The sequence below is a fragment of the Hyperolius riggenbachi genome, chromosome 3, assembly GCF_040937935.1.
Source record: "Hyperolius riggenbachi isolate aHypRig1 chromosome 3, aHypRig1.pri, whole genome shotgun sequence".
NCBI lineage: Eukaryota > Metazoa > Chordata > Amphibia > Anura > Hyperoliidae > Hyperolius > Hyperolius riggenbachi.
This window is the reverse complement of record NC_090648.1, coordinates 277229917-277235916: the sequence shown is the minus strand read 5'-3', so window position 1 is coordinate 277235916 and position 6000 is coordinate 277229917. Positions and strand designations below refer to the sequence as shown.

The 6000-nt window shown below is 44.0% G+C and overlaps 1 protein-coding gene across 1 annotated transcript in view; it reads left to right on the top strand.

Moving 5' to 3' along the window:
• Nucleotides 1-6000, top strand: part of PLXNB2 (plexin B2) — a 324368-nt gene that overhangs the window by 190874 nt on the left and 127494 nt on the right. The gene's annotated exons all lie outside the window — the stretch shown is intronic.

Below are 6000 nucleotides of genomic sequence, written 5' to 3'. Positions count from 1 at the left end.
CATAGTGCTTTAGGTCTCTTAAAATATCCGTGCTGGCGCAGTGATGATCTGTCACTGAAAATTGCCCTAGCAATGTCCCGGAGAAGGTCCTTACTGGAATATTGATATATGACCCCCTGGAGTGTCCCCTGAAATGCTGCTACTGGCATAGATGCAGTAGTAAATGCTCCTGCTGGTCCATACAAATGCTCTTGGTGACATGATGGAAATGTTCCTGAAAATGCCCCTGCTAAAAGAGGATAATATGTCTGGTAATGCCCGTGATGTCATATATATGTTAAAATCCCTGGTAATGTTCCTGGAAGATCCTGTTGGCATAATGACTAGTGTCCATGCAAATGCCCCTAGTGCTTTTATTTGGTTGTATATGTTCTGGAAATGTGACAGCTGACATATTGGACAATAGTTCTGCTAATGTCTCCATTAGCATAGTGATTAAATTGTCACAATAATGCCTTTGCTAGCATAGAGGATAATATCCCAGTATTAGTCATAGAAGCTTTTGACAGAAAGCATAAGGTCCCTGGTAATGTTCTGTTGGCATAGTAGTTTCAATCCAGTGGAGGTAATGGCTATATGGGTGTTGGGATTTATTACTCTGCAAGAGTTTGTCTATGGGTGGAGGTGAAGTTTGAAGGAGACAGGAAAGACTTGACTGCATTGAATAGGATCCCCTGTCTTATGGTATAACTAAGTTTACACATGTGCTTCAAGAAATTTGAGTAACCTGCAAATGTTCTTCATTTAAATGGATTGAAATTCTAAGGATCCCTGCTGTAAGTCAGACTGTCGTCTTTAGCTTAACCACTTGAGGACCACAGTCTTTTCGCCCCTTAAGGACCAGAGCCTTTTTCTCCATTCAGACCACTGCAGCTTTCACGGTTTATTGCTCGGTCATACAACCTACCACCTAAAGGAATTTTACCTCCTTTTCTTGTCACTAATACAGCTTTCTTTTGCTGCTATTTGATTGCTGCTGCGAGTTTTAGTTTTTATTATATTCATCAAAAAAGACATGAATTTTGGCAAAAAAATGACTTTTTTAACTTGCTGTGCTGACATTTTTCAAATAAAGTAAAATTTCCTATACATTTGAGCGTGAAAGTTATTCTGCTACATGTCTTTGATAAAAAAAAAAAAACCATTGAGTGTATATTTATTGGATTGGGTAAAAGTTATAGCGTTTACAAACTATGGGGCCAAAAGTGAATTTTCCCATTTTCAAGCATCTCTGACTTTTCTGCGCACCTGTCAGGTTTCATGAGGGGCTAAAATTCCAGGATAGTACAAATACCCCCCAAATGACCCCATTTTAGAAAGAAGACATCCCAAAGTATTCAGTGAGAGGCATGGTGAGTTAATAGAAGATTTTATTTTTTGTCACAAGTTAGCGGAAAATGACACTTTGTGACAAAAAAAAAAGTTTCCATTTCTTCTAACTTGCGACAAAAAAAAATTAAATCTGCCACGGACTCACTATGCTCCTCTCTGAATACCTTGAAGGGTCTACTTTCCAAAATGGGGTCATTTGTGGGGTGTGTTCACTGTCCTAGCATTTTGGGGGGTGCCTAATTGTAAGCACCCCTGTAAAGCCTAAAGATGCTCATTGGACTTTGGGCCCCTTAGCGCAGTTAGGCTGCAAAAAAGTGCCACACATGTGGTATTGCCGTACTCAGGAGAAGTAGTATAATGTGTTTTGGGGTGTATTTTTACACATACCCATGCTGGGTGGGAGAAATATCTCCGTAAATGACAATTGTTTTATTTTTTTTACACACAATTGTCTATTTATAGAGATATTTCTCCCACTCAGCATGGGTATGTGGAAAAATACACCCCAAAACACATTATACTACTTCTCCTGAGTACGGCGATACCACATGTGTGGCACTTTTTTGCACCCAAACTGCGCTAAGGGGCCCAAAGTTCAATGAGTACCTTTAGGATTTCACAGGTCATTTTGAGAAATTTCGTTTCAAGACTACTCCTCACGGTTTAGGGCCCCTAAAATGCCAGGACAGTATAGGAACCCCACAAATTACCCCATTTTAGAAAGAAGAAACCCCAAGGTATTCCGTTAGGAGGATGGTGAGTTCATAGAAGAATTTTTTTTTTTTTGTCACAAGTTAGCGGAAATTGATTTTAATTGTTTTTTTTCACAAAGTGTCATTTTCCGCTAACTTGTGACAAAAAATAAAATCTTCTATGAACTCACCATACTCCTAACGGAATACCTTGGGGTGTCTTCTTTCTAAAATGGGGTCATTTGTGGGGTTCCTATACTGCCCTGGCATTTTAGGGGCCCTAAACCGTGAGGAGTAGTCTTGAAACCAAATGTCGCAAAATGACCTGTGAAATCCTAAAGGTACTCATTGGACTTTGGGCCCCTTAGCGCACTTAGGGTGCAAAAAAGTGCCACACATGTGGTACCGCCGTACTCAGGAGAAGTAGTATAATGTGTTTTGGGGTGTATTTTTACACATACCCATGCTGGGTGGGAGAAATATCTCTGTAAATGACAATTGTTTGATTTTTTTTACACACAATTGTCCATTTACAGAGAGATTTCTCCCACCCAGCATGGGTATGTGTAAAAATACACCCCAAAACACAATATACTACTTCTTCTGAGTACGGCGATACCACATGTGACACTTTTTTGCAACCTAGGTGCGCTAAGGGGCCTAACGTCCTATTTACAGGTCATTTTGAGGCATTTGGATTCTAGACTACTGTTCACGGTTTAGGGCCCCTAAAATGCCAGGGCAGTATAGGAACCCCACAAGTGACCCCATTTTAGAAAGAAGACACCCCAAGGTATTCTGTTAGGAGTATGGTGAGTTCATAGAAGATTTTTTTTTTTGTCACAAGTTAGCGGAAAATGACACTTTGTGAAAACAAAAAACAATACATATCAATTTCCGCTAACTTGTGACAAAAAATAAAATCTTCTATGAACTCATCATACACCTAACAGAATACCTTGGGGTGTCTTCTTTCTAAAATGGGGTCACTTGTGGGGTTCCTATACTGCCCTGGCATTTTAGGGGCCCTAAACCGTGAGGAGTAGTCTTGAACCCAAATGTCTCAAAATGACCTGTGAAATCCTAAAGGTACTCATTGGACTTTTGGCCTCTTAGCACAGTTAGGCTGCAAAAAAGTGTCACACATGTGGTATCGCCGTACTCAGAAGAAGTAGTATAATGTGTTTTGTGGTGTATTTTTACATATAAACATGCTGGGTGGGAGAAATATCTCTGTAAATGACACATTTTTGATTTTTTTTTTACACACAATTGTCCATTTACAGAGAGATTTCTCCCACCCAGCATGGGTATGTGTAAAAATACACCACAAAACACATTATTCTACTTCTCCTGAGTATGGTGAAACCACATGTGTGACACTTTTTTGCAGCCTAGGTGCGCTAAGGGGCCCAACGTCCTATTCACAGGTCATTTTGAGGCATTTGTTTTCTAGACTACTCCTCACGGTTTAGGGCCCCTAAAATGCCAGGGCAGTATAGGAACCCCACAAGTGACCCCATTTTAGAAAGAAGACACCCCAAGGTATTCCGTTAGGGGTATGGTGAGTTCATAGAAGATTTTATTTTTGGTCACAAGTTAGTGAAAAATGACACTTTGTGAAAAAAAACAATAAAAATCCAATTTCCGCTAACTTTTGACAAAAAATAAAATCTTCTATGAACTCATCATACACCTAACAGAATACCTTGGGGTGTCTTCTTTCTAAAATGGGGTCACTTGTGGGGTTCCTATACTGCCCTGGCATTTTACGGGCCCAAAACTGTGAGTAGTCTGGAAACCAAATTTCCCAAAATGACTGTTCAGGGGTATAAGCATCTGCAAATTTTGATGACAGGTGGTCTATAAGGGGGCAAATTTTGTGGAACCGGTCATAAGCAGGGTGGCCTCTTAGATGACAGGATGTTTTGGGCCTGACCTGATGGATAGGAGTGCTAGGGGGGTGACAGGAGGTGATTGATGGGTGTCTCAGGGGGCGGTTAGAGGGGAAAATAGATGCAATCAATGCACTGGGGAGGTGATCGGAAGGGGGTCTGAGAGGGATCTGAGGGTTTGGCCGAGTGATCAGGAGCCCACACGGGGCAAATTAGGGCCTGATCTGATGGGTAGGTGTGCTAGGGGGTGACAGGAGGTGATTGATGGGTGTCTCAAGGTGTGATTAGAGGGGGGAAATAGATGCAAGCAATGCACTAGCGAGGTGATCAGGGCTGGGGTCTGAGGGCGTTCTGAGGTGTGGGCGGGTGATTGGGTGCCTGCAAGGGGCAGATTAGGGTCTAATCTGATGGGTAACAGTGACAGGTGGTGATAGGGGGTGATTGATGGGTAATTAGTGGGTGTTTAGAGGAGAGAAGAGATGTAAACACTGCACTTGGGAGGTGATCTGATGTCGGATCTGCGGGCGATCTATTGGTGTGGGTGGGTGATCAGATTGCCCGCAAGGGGCAGGTTAGGGGCTGATTGATGGGTGGCAGTGACAGGGGGTGATTGATGGGTGGCAATGACAGGGGGTGATTGATAGGTGATTGACAGGTGATCAGTGGGTTATTACAGGGAATAACAGATGTAAATATTGCACTGGCGAATTGATAAGGGGGGGTCTGAGGGCAATCTGAGCGTGTGGGCGGGTGATTGGGTGCCCGCAAGGGGCAGATTAGGGTCTAATCTGATGGGTAACAGTGACAGGTGGTGATAGGGGGTGATTGATGGGTGATTGATGGGTAATTAGTGGGTGTTTAGAGGAGAGAATAGATGTAAACACTGCACTTGGGAGGTGATCTGATGTCGGATCTGCGGGCGATCTATTGGTGTGGGTGGGTGATCAGATTGCCCGCAAGGGGCAGGTTAGGGGCTGATTGATGGGTAGCAGTGACAGGGGGTGATTGACGGGTGATTGACGGGTGATTGACGGGTGATTGACAGGTGATTGACAGGTGATCAGGGGGGATAGATGCATACAGTACATGGGGGGGGGGGGGGGTCTGGGGAGAATCTGAGGGGTGGGGGGTGATCAGGAGGGAGTAGGGTGCAGATTAGGGACTAAAAAAAAAATAGCGTTGACAGATAGTGACAGGGAGTGATTGATTGGTGATTAGGGGGGTGACTGGGTGCAAACAGTGGTCTGAGGGGTGGGCAGGGGGGGTCTGAGGGGTGCTGTGGGCGATCAGGGGGCAGGGGGGGGGGAAATCAGTGTGCTTGGGTGCAGACTAGGGTGGCTGCAGCCTGCCCTGGTGGTCCCTTGGACACTGGGACCACCAGGGCAGGAGGCAGCCAGTATAATAGGCTTTGTATACATTACAAAGCCTATTATACATACGTGCAGCGGCGATCCGGGTGCTAGTAACCCGCCGGCGCTTCCGAACGGCCGGCAGGTTACAGCGAACGGTGGGCGGAGCCAGTCCCCGGCGGCTGATCGCGTCACGAATGACGCAATCGCCGCATAGCCACTCCCGCAGCCGCCCCCGCCGATGGGCGTATTGCGGTCGTTTGGGCCCGGACTTTGCCGCCGCCCATCGGCTGGGGCGGTCCTTAAGTGGTTAAAGGACATCTGAGGTTAAAATAAACTAGTGAAATAAGCAATTACATCTATCCTCCTTAACCAAAAAATGACTTTTTAAGATATTATTTATATTTAAATCTACGTTTAAAGTTTTTACTGTTTTATTGGTTTTGCTCAAGGACACATTCATTGAAGTATGCCAGAGCTTAAATATATTAATTATTGATCCTTTTTATCTCTTTCCTGCTCTCAGAAGCCATTTTCTGCTAGGAAAGAGTTTAACTCTTTCAGGCAGAGAAAGAGAAAAAGGAACACAACCTAGTTATTTGTGTGCTAGGCACTGTACAAACCCATGTCTATGTCATCATGTCACATGTCACTTCGGGTATCCTTTAATCTAGTTCTACTTTAAAGGGAACCTGAAGCGAGGAAAAGGATTTAAAATAAATACATGACGTA